We start from the raw sequence: 14,533 nt of genomic DNA, 5'->3' as shown, positions 1-14,533 counted from the left end.
AAATGTTGCCATCTAGTGCTTCCAAACAGACATTGTTAGTCACAGACATCCAGCATGAAAATTGGCTGCTGCTTATTTAAGTTCTGCTGGAATTCAAACCTTTTGTGTGATAAATGTACTAAAAATGTACAATGGCCAACACAGATCAGTGGACTGCAAATCAAGTATTGTTCCTTGAAGTTTATTTACTTGACATGTCTGTCTTTGCAGTGTATTTCATTTGCTTTTGTTACCCCATTTACTCCAATATTATATCCTCTTTAAATAATTGGATTATTTTTGATTGAACTTCTGTACATACAAGTTAGACAGACTACAATGACATGTTTCGTTTTGGATTTAAAAACGAAAAAACTGTTTAGTGTCAGTTAGTTTCCACGGTGGATTTTATTTTTTCAGTTTAGTTTGGAGGGCATGTGTCTGAGGCAATATTTAGGAAAATTAGTACAGGTATTGTAATAAAAACACAGAATGATTTAACATCTTTAACAACTCATCAGGCAAGTAGTAATAAAAATATTTCACCAAACTAACAATTACCAAGACTAAGGATATTTCATTTTCTTTCATTTTAGTGTTCAAAGTTCACAAAATCATTTCAGTTATTTTTTCAAAATCTAGTTTTTATCTTTATTTTTTTAACTAAAACATTTTTCATGTGTACTTTTAGTTTAGTTAGTTAACTATAATAAACCTGTCCCCGTCAGTTCTTTGGCAAACAAGTTGGACTTCATCTGACCAAAGAGGTTTCTGTCAATACTAATCATTTCAATCTCCCCTTTTTTGTGTAATTTTGTTTGTAAATAATGTATCTCAGGTTCAGTGGCTAACCGACACTCTCAAATCCTTTCCTATCTTTGTGTTTTTCCACAGTCTACTTTCTCACTCATATAGCCAATGAATTAAAATGTGCAGCTTTTTCATTAGATCCACAAACAAATTGAGGACATATTGTCAAGGCTCGGCTGTGTGGCAGGCAGGAGGAGGACCCAAAATGCAAAACTCACACACACGGGGGTGAACTCAAAAAGCAGCTTTATTGCTGACCAAAGATAATAGGAGATACAAAACTAAACTGGGAAAAACTAACATAAAGCTCACCAGGAAACACGGGGGAAATCACACACAGCATGAGGGACGACGTCACGCTGAACAGAGGGAGACGCAGACAGAAATACACAGAGGGTTAACGAGGAAAGTGGGAACACACGGGGAACACAGGTGACACTGATAATCATAACGAGACAGGGCGGGGTGAACTGAACATGACATGTACGGGCGTGAGAGTCACAAAGTAAACAGGAAGTGCACAGAGGTTCAGACAGGAGGAGAGAGAGCACGGGGAAAACTTAGACATAATGGGCAGGGGAAGCATGGAATAAAACATAAGGAGAGACGAGGGCTCACAGATACACAGAGGGGCACACAGGGGGTAAAAGCCATGAAGGGAAAACACTTAGGGAACAACACAACAGGGCAACTCAGAAAACATGGCCTAAGCAAGGAACAAAATACAAACATACAAGGAAACTAAGAACACTGGGCCAACATGGCCCAGGACCATGACAGTACCCCCCCCCAAGGGCTGGCTCCAGACAGCCCAAACACAGAAAAACAAAACCAAACAGAAAACAACCCAGGGCGGGCGGCGGGGGCCCAGGACGGAGGGCTCGGAACAGAAAACAAAAGAAGAGCACAGCAAACACCGGAGCCCAAGAAAATAACCCAAACACAGAGCAGTTCAGGGGGCCGACCATGCGGAAGGCAACGGCGGAGACGTGGAAACAATTCAGGAGGCCGGCCGCGCGCAAGGCAACGGCGGCGACGTGGAAACAGTTCAGGAGGCCGGCCGCGCGCAAGGCAACGGCGGCGGCGAAGGAGACAACGGAGCAGTTCAGGAGGCCGACCGCGCGGAAGGCGGCGGCGGCGCCGAAGGAGACGACGGAGCAGTTCAGGAGGCCGACCGCGCGGAAGGCGGCGGCGGCGCCGAAGGAGACGACGGAGCAGTTCAGGAGGCCGACCGCGCGGAAGGCGGCGGCGGCCCTCCAGTCCCAGGCGTGCTGGCCATGGCCTGGTGGGCACAGGACCAGACGAGGCAGGACCAGACGAGGCAGGACCAGACGAGGACGAAGACTCGGAGGCCGGACCAGACGAGGACGAAGACTCGGAGGCCGGACCAGGCGGAGCTGCAGAGGCTGAGGCTGGGCCAGGCGGAGCAGAAGCAGAAGCCAAAGCTGGACCAGAAGCTGAGGCTGGGCCAGGCGGAGCAGAAGCAGAAGCCAAAGCTGGACCAGAAGCAGAGGCTGAGACTGGACCAGGCGTAGCAGAAGCACAGGCAGAGGCTGGCCCAGGCGTAGCAGAAGCACAGGCAGAGGCTGGCCCAGGCGTAGCAGAAGCACAGGCAGAGGCTGGCCCAGGCGTAGCAGAAGCACAGGCAGAGGCTGGCCCAGGCGTAGCAGAAGCACAGGCGGATGCAGCCGGACCAGGCGATGACGAAGCGGTCGCAGATGGCGGCTGGACAGGCTCCTCGGGCCCTCCAGCTGATGCGGCGTGAGGCTGAACGGGCCCCTCGGACCCTCCAGCGGAGACAGGAGGCTGAACGGGCCCCTCGGGCCCTCCAGCGGAGACAGGAGGCTGAACGGGCCCCTCGGGCCCTCCAGCGGAGACGAGGAGGTGCTGGCCGGGCTCACTGGAACCCCCAGCGGACGAGGTAGATGGCGGCGTGGGAGCCGCGGAGTCCTGGATGAGCTCATCCGAGCTTCCAGCAGGAGCTGATGTAGAGCCAGAGAGGTTTGGGACCCCTGGCTGAATGTTAAGCCGAACAGAAGACCGTATTGCTATCGGGGACTGGGCCAATGGTTCAGGTGCGAGCTGAGCTACTGGAGATGCGGATGAGAGTGGGAGCTGAGCTACTGATGGTGGTGAAGTAGATAACTGCACGGGAGACTGAACTGAGGGCGTCTGCACTGGCACAGGGGACTGAACTGATGTCTGTTGTAACGGAGGTGGTGAGAGTGGAGTAGGCAGTGGAGTTGATGACTTCACAGGAGAATGAACCAGAGGTGAGTGCACAGGAGACTGAGCTAGAGGTGGTAGTGATAGTCGAGGGGAAAGTGGAGCTGGTGATTGAGTGGATGACTGTGCTAAGGGATGCTGCACTGGGGACACTGGAGACTGCACTGGGGACACTGGAGACTGCAGTGATGGTTGTAGTGGAGGTGTAACGGGTGGAGGAGTGGCTGAAGTGGCTGTGGGTCGGGCGGCTAGTGGCTCAGCTACAGAGTATAGTAACGGCAGGGCTATGGGTTGAATGTCTGACTGAGTAGCAGCCTGAATGGCTGGGTGTAGTGATGGTTGGGGTGGAAGGGAAACAGGTGGTAGTGTGGATGACGGAACTAAGGGCGACTGAGTGGCAGACCGAACTGATGACTGAAGCGATGGTAGAGGTGAAAATGGAGCGTGTGGTGGAGTTAATGGCTGAGCTAGCGGGGACACAGGAGACTGAACTGAGGGGGACACTGGAAACTGAACTGAGGGGGACACGGGAAACTGAACTGAGGGTGGCTGCGAGGGAGCTAACTGAGCTGTGAAGGGCTGCGAGGGAGCCGACTGAGCTTCTGGTAGCTGCACAGGCGATAAGCAACTCGCATTGACATCCGCCACACAAAACACAGCCCCTGAATGAACAGTCATAATGTCTGGAAAAGACACAGAGTCCTCACTCACCACAGCAGGTGAATTAGAAGGCCGAATGTCCGGCTGTGGGGTGGCGCGTCGGCGGCGTGAATGCCGTTTTCTTCGGGAAGCCGGAGGTGCGGTGATGGAGGAAACCGGCAACGACGGAGAGATCACGGCCGGCTCCTCATCCGCCGACCACATTGCTGCGAGAAAAGCAGCGGGTGAGTGACAGTCAGAGTGGAGGGTGGATGGAGAGGAGTCCAGTGGCAGCAGCGTGGAAACGTTTCCCGATTGTGGCGGTCGCTGTTGCGGTATGACGAGCTCGCGAACTTGTACTGTCTCCTTGGCTTTCTGCAGATTGGACAGTAGGCCCGAAAATCCTGAGAGCTCGCGAAGATGGGGATTCCCCTTGAGAATTGCCTCGATGGCGTTTATCCCAATGGACATGGCTTTAATGTCCGAGGCGTGGGAAACTCGCTCCCACAGGCTGAAGATGCGGGCCAAATCGCTTTCCCGGGAGGAGCCTGCTGGGTCCATGTCTGGTGACGTCGTACTGTCAAGGCTCGGCTGTGTGGCAGGCAGGAGGAGGACCCAAAATGCAAAACTCACACACACGGGGGTGAACTCAAAAAGCAGCTTTATTGCTGACCAAAGATAATAGGAGATACAAAACTAAACTGGGAAAAACTAACATAAAGCTCACCAGGAAACACGGGGGAAATCACACACAGCATGAGGGACGACGTCACGCTGAACAGAGGGAGACGCAGACAGAAATACACAGAGGGTTAACGAGGAAAGTGGGAACACACGGGGAACACAGGTGACACTGATAATCATAACGAGACAGGGCGGGGTGAACTGAACATGACATGTACGGGCGTGAGAGTCACAAAGTAAACAGGAAGTGCACAGAGGTTCAGACAGGAGGAGAGAGAGCACGGGGAAAACTTAGACATAATGGGCAGGGGAAGCATGGAATAAAACATAAGGAGAGACGAGGGCTCACAGATACACAGAGGGGCACACAGGGGGTAAAAGCCATGAAGGGAAAACACTTAGGGAACAACACAACAGGGCAACTCAGAAAACATGGCCTAAGCAAGGAACAAAATACAAACCTACAAGGAAACTAAGAACACTGGGCCAACATGGCCCAGGACCATGACACATATCATATTCACAGGAACTATATAAAAATAAAGTAGTCACTATCCGGTCCTGTGGAAAAACTAAGTACCCCCTATGATCCCCCTTTTAGCAGCAATAACTTAAAGTAAAGATTTTATCAGGCTCTCACATCACTGTAGAGAAATTTCAATTCACTGAGGTTTTTGCAGGGCTTATTTAATGCACTGCTTTATTAACGTCCCACCACAGCATTTCCATAAGGCTGAGGTGTTGACTTTGGCTCATTGCAACACTTATTCTTTTCTTATTCAGCCATTCTCTCGTAGATTTCCTGCTGTGCTTGGGATCATGGTCCTGTTGCATGACACAGTTTGAGCCCAGCTTTAGCTTGATCTAGTCTGACCATGGGGTGAATTTTCTAGGACATCCACTCCTTGGCATTGTTTTACCACACAGCTAAAGGCTCCAGACCAAAAAACTGACAAAACGTCTGCTTTTCAAAGGTGCCGACACTTGCTAATGATCAGTTAATTAAGTGCATTTAATTAGTGGCACCTAACAGCTGCTCACCTTCTTAATTCCTATGGAAGCAGTAAGGGTGCGCTTAGTTTTAAATATTCACAATGCAGTCCACTTTCATTATTTCCATTGTAATTATGTTATATTTAAGTTTCAATTTAGCATTTTTGTGCTCATTACTTTTCTTTGATAGCTCACCTTCACCCTGGATTCCCTGAAAAGGGAATGTCCATCCATGGATTCACCATGGATGGACATTCCCTACACAGCAGCCCTGAGAGCTCAACACGTCACAACTTTACATGAAAATTTAGAAAACAATTTTACTAACTTAACAGCACAGACACTGCAAATTTTGAAAGTACCGAAATGTGCTGCAAATATAAAAACATAATAAAATAAATACATAATCAAATATACAGGCAAAATAAAATTTTAAGAATCACAGTAATCAAATATTTACAGTACTCAATCAAATATTCTTCTGTGGAAAGAATTATAATGCACACAAATTATTATTCCATGTATTTGTGGGTGAGCTGATGAGATTTATTTGGTGAATCTCACTTTCTTCATGTGTAACAACGCTAATTGTGAGTGTATAATACAGTTTAATACCCTTACATGTTGTTTTTAAGGGGCCATAACACAGACCTCGGGGGGTTGGACCCAATCATATTTAAATATGCAGGACATCCAGTCAGACTTTTAAAGTATCCAACTTTGAGAATATCCTAGGGTGTGCTCACTACCACCAACTACCGTTTATTTTGGTAGCATACGATTACAGGATTAACTGAAGTATCACCATGTAAAGACTGTCCATATATATATATATATATATATATATATATATATATATATATATATATATAAAGGCTCGCAAACAGTGAGTTCACTATAACAGCAGAATTCTATCGGTGTTGTGTCTGTAGCTAAGGAAAGCGGACAGCGGTCCTGAACGAGTTCGTTACTACTTTCAGTGCACAACTCCGCTTGAATGCCCACTTAAAAAAACAACAACAACAAAATAAAAAACTGCCAATTTTATATGTGTCGATATATAAGCAGTTTAACGACTAGGCGTCAGTGCTAGCTTGGAAGTACTGGTAAAGTTAGCCACAAATGTTTTATACAACACGATAAAAACTGCAACGAAGAGAGAGACAGCCAGTGCCACAGTCCTACATGTTCCTTTGCCGCTCATTTCATCGCTTGAATGATTCATACTCTTAAACACTAGAAGACTGAAACATTACAGCCCCACTTCTTAATACAGTTGCTAACTTGCTAGCAACATGTTCTCCAACGGTCTTCTGATATACGCACAACGCATCCAATTAAACTTCCAACATCGGCAGAAACATCCAATCGGAACGGAGATAAGGCGGGTCTATGTAGGTCCTAGGCTTGGAAAACGACGGCAGCACAGAGGCCCAAAAAGGAGGCTAACGTCGACCTCGGAAACTGTCTTCTATGCTGCAGGAACAGTACTTTATAACACTCAAGAGACTACGCAATCGTTTGAAAAAAGCCAATACGAGTATATAGATGTCTGTACAGTGAAATACTAGTTGAACTTACCTCTTGTTATATGCTTATTTCCACTGTCCGCGCTTTTTGATGCTAGACACAAATGGCGTACCGTAGCGTGAGCCATGCGTCACAGAAGACGGCCTTCCTGCCCGCGGCTTCTTGTTTTTTTTTTTCTACATCAGCTGATTTCATCACATGATGCATTCTGGTTCTGTGGGAAAGCGAAAAACGGCGTAACAGTACTGAAATGCGTGACATTTGAAGGCTTAGTTAGTCGTTGGAAAGCCGTCGGTAAACATATGTTACTAATTGTTCTTACTAATTAACACCGAAAATGTAAAACTATTGAATATGCTGTAGAACGCCATAAGTTAGTACGTAATGCATTCAAAGTCACCATTTACAGAAAACCAATATAATCAGCAATTCAATACATCATGCACGTATGTCTAAAATTATTTTTTATGTATGTATTTATTAAGTTTTGTTTTGTTTGTTTGTTTGTTTTTACTTGAGAAGAAATTCTCTAGTTTTCTGGTAGACTACTCTTTTCATGCTGTATTAATAATAGATTATGGCATACAGTGTTGAAGTAATTCAGTAAAACTATTTCTCTTAGTGTGCTGGTAATTTTTTTTGAAAAAAGACAGAAGAAAGAAAGAAAAGAGAAAATTAAAACCACAGATTATGAAAGGGTTGTCACAGTGAATTATTTATTTATTTTCTAAAATGGTTGGGTCTATGATGAATCACCACTTCCATGTGACACACAGTGTTAGCATTATAACGACTAAAGATAGATTAATGCACCAGTATTAATTGATTAAGTAGTCTGACAGGTCAGAAGGTGATAAATGAAACCTCCAGGAATGAATATGCAGTTTATTTTTCCAATAAATGTCTTTAATTCATCACAGTCAAAATTCTATGACATGGATGGTTTAAGACACAAACGCCATCTTTCCCAGGCTTCATTTTTCAAAAGGATTAATCATTCATTTTTCTCCAGCTGTCTAGTAAAAGAATCCTTCATTCCTAAACATATTTAGTGTTATTCATTCCATGCTTCCACACTTCATCAAACTTTTTTTCCCATTAAAACTGGGTGTATAATAATTCAACACTGATTCATATCACACCCCATATTGAACTTTCATTGTCAGTCATTAATTGTAAAAGGTCTCTTTACAATAAAGCCAGATTGCACAGTGCTTAGTCTGAATTTCTGTGACTCGGGAGTCAGAAGGTCACAGTCTACGTCACAGCCTCCGTCACTGAACGGAAAACCACAGGTGTTTACTTGCCTGTCCTTAGACAACATACCAAAACACCTGCATCATCATGTGTGACTAATAAATAAAAAAAGACTGTATTAATGTGTGTTTGAGACCATTTCTGCTTTATTTATATAGCACCAAATCACAAATACAGTTACCTCAAAGTGCTTTTTATTGTAAGGTAAATCCCTACAGTAATACTTCAGTTAACAGTATCTGGATAGCATAGGGAAAGGTGTCAGGTTTTTGCCAGATTTGTGTGTGTTTTCTTAAGGGCATGACATTCTGATACTGTTTATGTGCTGTTCTCAGACCTTCTAAGAACTCACTGCACACCAGGTGGATACCAAGTTTCAGATTTTCAGATACCTACTCTTTGGGAATTACATTATGCTAGATGTAAGTAAAAAATCACCCATTAACCCATCCCCACTAATTATATATATATATATATATATATATATATATATATATATATATATATATATATATATATATATATATATATATACATGTGTGTGTGTGTATATATATATATATATATACTTCTTAGCAGCAAATCTCTGTGAATGTCATGTTTAATAGAAGAATTTCACAGCAGACGTCTGAGTTAGCTGAGCAGAAAAAACACAGGTGTTACTTATAATATTAACAATGGCACCTATTCCATTTGAGTATCCCAATACGCAATAATGACAGTGTGATAGTGAGCCAGCACACACATTGTGAGGACCCTGAAGCTGGAAACAGAAGCAGCCTGGAAATTCATTCATCATTTTTAATCTCATTTTGTCATATGACAAAATTTCTTCTGTGATAAAGGACCATTACCTTTTCTCTAGCTTTAATTCCAGTATAGACCTTGAGATTGAATAAGATCACACCTTAATTATTCTTATTAAAGCTCAGGTAACTTTAAAACATATGCAAGGGCTTCGGGGGCTTAAATAACAGAGTGCAAAATAGTTCATGTGAAATATTATGTGCTCGTACTCAGTGCTTCCACTAGTTGTCAGTTCACTAAACTCCAACTTTCAATCAGACTTTGAAGGCTGTTTGTACAATATGCATTGCTAGAGTTTAACATGTTGGTGGGACACATTGGAAAAATGTAGCAGGAAAACATATGCAGGGAAATGTTATCCTAGTCTTATAAATGGACCTCCAATTTCCAAGAAATGGATATCCAGTCTAAGCTATCCGGGAGGAACGTGTAAGAGTGGACTTGCATAGCTCACCACAGAATTACTATACCTTCTTTTCTCATTCCTCTTCAGTGCTTTTGACACTGACTATTTTCTACCTGGCTGCTCGAGGACCTTTATATGAGTCAGTTTACTCTGCTGTAAGGGCACTGGTGATGCTACCTGTTAAACATAATTGAATATTATGTAGCATTGGGTTTAGCTCCATAGGTTTCAACGGGTTACTTCACCCCACCAGATGGAGCAATCTGCACGTTTTGTTACACTTTGCAACCACAGCTGCATCACGTCTGCATGCGCTGCTATGGCAACCACTACAGACACAGCTCACAAAAAGAGCGAAAGAAAAGTTTTATGTTAGAGTAAAAATGTTGTAATGTTGTGTTAAGGAAGGATGTTACAAAACCTCTTCAAACACTGGAAACCCGTTTCCATAATAATGATAGCAATAATGATAATAATAGTAATAATAGTAATAATAATAATAATAATGATGATGTCAGAATCCCCATTGTTTGCCTCAGATTGTTTGTTTAGTTAGTTCTTTACACACTGAGTAACAGTACCAGTGGATTTGCACCAGGATTGGTGCCGTTTTGATATTGTACATGAACAAGTCTTTATCCATGGATTTTTTTTGTTTTTTAGAGACCAAATCATTACACTGCACACAGCTGAGAGCTTTTCTGACAACACAGCATATTCCTTTCTTTTTAAAAGAACATTAAAATTCTGAAAATACCACAAACTCTGAATTTACAGCTAAATTAAAGTTCTTCTCTTGTAAATTTTTACATTTACAGTCATATGCTAAGTGATGACTCAAAGTAAAGGCAGACAGCTAAGTTTTTAAAGAAAACAGAAGTGGTGAAGGTGTTAGAAGGTGAGAACTTTGTCATTTCTTATTTTACTCTGAGTATACTGCACTTTACCTTTTTGTTTTTACTTTACCTATAATACATATACTTGTACCAAGCTGTTCACTTACACGCATTAAATATTGTACAACACACTATTGCTTTCTACGCCTCAGTCATTCAATCTGGTCCAGTTTTTTTAGTGCTTTCTTTAGAATGACTCGGGTCTCTGCAGTGCCCCACTTCTCCCTCCAAAATGCACATGTGTGCCTGCATTAGTTTTTCCTTTATTATACCAGTACTGGTCAAAGAGCATGAGGTCACAGCAGTCCCAAAATGCATCACCTCACTGCGTAAACACACATCTTTGTTTTATAGGTTAGTCTCTGTCAACAGGGTGCTGTAATGTCTGAGGCCTCCGAGAATACACACACCTTGATTTAGTTTAAAAGATAACATTTTCAAAAATGTACAGGATATCAGAAACCCACAACCTCTTTATGAATTTTGGGGTTGTGGGAAAACCTCCAGGCTATATGTGTCTGAAGGTTTTTAGGACACACAGCAACTACTTTATTCAGTGGTTTCCCTCTCCATGTTGACTCGTGCTAAAACTGGAAAACTGGACTCATTTGAATCATGTTTCTTTATTATACTTTAAACTCAGCTATGGCGTGCCTTTACACTTTGTCCCATCCATAGTAAATAAAGTCACAGCTTGCAAATGGATGGCATGTGCAGCAGCATTCCTTCAGACTAGGCTCTTAATCCTTGTCACTCCAGTTCTGACATTTCCTTCAGGAGATCTGGGCCAAAATGGGGCTGATCGAGTTTCAGATGGATCTAAATAAAGCTGCCTTTCTTTCTTAGAATCCAAGGCTAAATAAGTGTAAGGGATTAGAGTAAAACTGAATAGCGGGAAAGAGAGATGTGTCATTACAGCGCGACTACTACCTACAGTAGCTTGGCTTGGTATGGAACCTGTCAGGGCATCATAATCATAATGAAAGCTAAGAAGACATATTGAGACATTAGCAGGGTGACCTAATATGAAGGCCTTAAGTTTTCGATAAACAGTTTGAGCATGTGAGTTAAAACAGCGCGGTGATGAATTCATGGGGGGAGCTCCTTAGTTTTTTGGCTGCAAATACAACAACATATGCAGACAGCACAGCTGCAGAAAACTAAGGGTCTCTCAACCCTCAGACACCCCCTACCCCCACCCTTCCCTACTTTCCAACGTCTCCATACTTTCCTAGAAACATTACCTCACACCACATTAGAGCTTGAGGTATCACCTGGGGAGTACATTTCTGTGCTTACTTGAGCTCTGTATCTATGTGTTAGTGTATGTACTGCATGTTTGAGTGTGGGGAAAGTTTTCTTTTTTTTTTTAACCAAAAAAAGCAGCTGCTCCTAAAACGTGTCTGTTTAAAAGTGCCATTTTACAGCACTGGGTGGAGTGCAGCAGACTTAATCCTCCTTTCTCGCTTTTCTTGGAAATTTGGTTCTCCAGCTACTTACTGCGCCCCCCCCCCCCCCAAAAAAAAAAAAAAAATTTTCTGTAACCTTTGCCCCCTTTGTGATATCAAAACCTCTGCCACTCAAGATTTTTATCATAAACACCCACAATAAAACCATCCAGGTTCCTATCATCATGCAGCTGACAATAAATGCATGCTCACTCCATCACTGCGCTCAAACTGCACTCAGCACAAGATGTTTCTCCATCAGCACTTGCAATGAACTGCAAACCAAGAGGTGTTTCATTTCAGCCCCACCTTTTCATGATATGGCGAAACAGGCTAAATATTGCACAGAAAATGAATGCCATGTTACATCTGGAAAGACGAAGGGTGTTTCCACTTAAATATTGTGATTTGGGTTAATGCAGATCTAAATGAAGGACATAAGGAAAGAGGAGTTAATTGCTCCTACAGGAGAGGTTGCTGTTCACAAAGCCATGAAATACAGAGAGCATAACTCAACACGTTATGACTGCTGCTGGTCATCTAAACATCCTCATGGCCAATGCTTTTGTGAGTGACTGTGTATAACAGCAGTCAAACAGCCATGATTTAAATTTCAGTGTTTCCCCAGCCCACCCAGAGAGAAGAGAGAAATCAGACCAAGAGTGGTTTTTCTCTTGATCTCACTATATATTTATCAGTCTCTTTCTGTCCTATCTTCACTATTGTCTGATCTCTCGTTCTGCTTTGTAACCCAAATATCTACTGTCTGAGAGACCCCTTTCATCTGCAGGGCCCATATAAACCTGTTTCTTGCATAATATCTCAAAATACTACATAATTTTTTTTAACATGAGTCAACATAATCACAGTAAAACTGCTCTGGATTACAGTTCAAACCAGGTTGGTTAAGACGTGACACTTTATTACCCTTAGGTATAAATATGCGTGTGAATGGCTGTCTGTATATATTATATTAGCTCAGAGTGGTTACCTGTCTTAGGTCTTAACATGACAAAGTCTAGCTCACTCTAGGAACTATGTTAAACAATAACTGGATTTAGATCTTAAACAGCAAAGCATTACATGATGTCTATGAATCTGAAGCAGCAGTGTTCTGTCAGGGCAAGCAAGGCAAGCAGTGAAATTGAAAAAGAGTCATCAATTACAACAAGTGAAAGCAATTTTTCTCCTTGGATCTCGAAAAGCTTCTTGCCCGTTTCCATTCATCTTTAAATCACTGCCATCTTGTGACACAGTTGGCTATTGTCTCTGGAAGCAGTCGTGACTTTGCTTGACCCTGAGTCACTGGAGTCGTATAGCACTGTGGTTTTTCTGTGCATGTCTGCATGCATAAACAGTGGCTTGAGGTTGTTAAGCTGAGAGCATAGCTGCTTCTTCTGGTTGTGTGCACATGTGCATTACGGATAAAACAGTGGTGTTTGATGTGAGATTGATGGAAGTCCAGTATGCAAGACAAGATCCACCAGCTCTGCCTTCACTGCTGTGAAACAAGTTAACAAGCACTTTTAGATTACCAAGTATGAAAATCACTTGTTTTTTTCTCTTATTAGAGAGGTGAAAGGAAATGTCATGTAAAAAACACGTCTTCTCGGAATATTAATTGGTACGGACACCACAGAGCTTTATGAACATTTATTCGTACCATATATAAAAAATTTAAAAGATACTATGGGTTATAGATTGCTTTTCAAAAACTTTAAATGTTTTGATTTTCTTTTGCAAATCAGTATCATAGTGCTGAGGGCTTTGTGTACACCCTTTGTGTGTGAGGTTAATTATGCCATCATGTTGTCTGCTGGTGTTGTGGCTGAACCTGAGAAACTAGTTAGTTACCGTCTTTCCCCTCAAACGTACACACACTCGTTTGCCTTCCTCACTTAAACGCACAGACAAGGGCACTCACACTTTTAAAGTATGTTAACAAACAGTTGCACACATGTGAGTCCCACTAAATGGGCCTTCAGAGTGCCTGAGCCTGTTTAGTGTTCCTGAACTGTTGCAGACCCTCAACAGCTGATGTTTGGAAAAGTGGTTAGCACTGCTGTCTCACAGCAAGAAGGTCCTGAGTTCAATTTCATCATCAAGCCAGGATTTTTCTGTGTGGAGTTTGCATGTTCTCCCTGTGTTTACATGGGTTCTCTCCAGGTACTCAGGCTTCCTCCCGCAGTCCATAGACATTCAGTTAGGGGGGGATAGGTTAATTGGATTAAATAATTTGAAACTCTAAGTTGTCCATAGCTGTGAATGTGAGTTCTCTGTGTCTATGTGTTAGCCCTGCGACAGACTGGCGACCTGTCCCGGATGTACCCAGCCACTCTCCACAAGACTGGATAGGCTCCAGTGGGAGTTCAGCTGCAACAGGAATATTAAAATGTTCGGGGACCAAGTTGTCAGTTACATGCAATCTGTTTGTGATAACATGGCAATGAAGTCTGATTAATTAGTGAAAACTGATTTACTTAATTACTTTCATTCAGCCACATAGATGCTCACCAATTTGCCAATAGAGAAATTACTTGAAAATCATTTGTCAATAAAAATTTATTCTTTTATCTGGAAAAATCTTTTCTCACAACAAGAGGACAAAAACAAACAAACAAAAAAACAAAAACCCAAAACGATTAGCCACTAGACTTTCAGCTATCCACTGAGGCCAAGGCATACAAACCTCCTCTGTTTCCTTCCCTGTCATTTTGTCCGTCTCTTTTAGACCCTCACTGCTGTGCCGGCTGAGAATATGTTTATATCTGTTGTGGTTTACCGAGTGTTTAGTCTAGCGAAACACCAAAGCCGGCCAGCAGCCCTACAGCTTAAGTGTGTCAGTCTCAAAGGCCCAC

General features: G+C 42.9%; 1 protein-coding gene across 1 annotated transcript in view; it reads right to left on the bottom strand.

Moving 5' to 3' along the window:
* The window catches only part of znf407 (zinc finger protein 407), a 165,894-nt gene extending 158,875 nt beyond the window's left edge, over window positions 1–7,019 (bottom strand). Inside the window, exon 1 of the mRNA XM_085422463.1 lies at window positions 6,913–7,019. The gene's annotated coding sequence lies outside the window, so the exon portion shown is untranslated. The remainder of the gene's footprint in view (window positions 1–6,912) is intronic.
* Between the last annotated feature and the right edge of the window lie 7,514 nt (window positions 7,020–14,533).

This window comes from Rhamphochromis longiceps, linkage group LG11 (assembly GCF_057381845.1).
Source record: "Rhamphochromis longiceps isolate RC_006_pf linkage group LG11, R_longiceps_female_GT1.1, whole genome shotgun sequence".
Taxonomy (NCBI): Eukaryota; Metazoa; Chordata; class Actinopteri; order Cichliformes; family Cichlidae; genus Rhamphochromis; species Rhamphochromis longiceps.
Note: the sequence above shows the minus strand (reverse complement) of the source record. Positions and strands in the feature narration are given on the sequence as shown.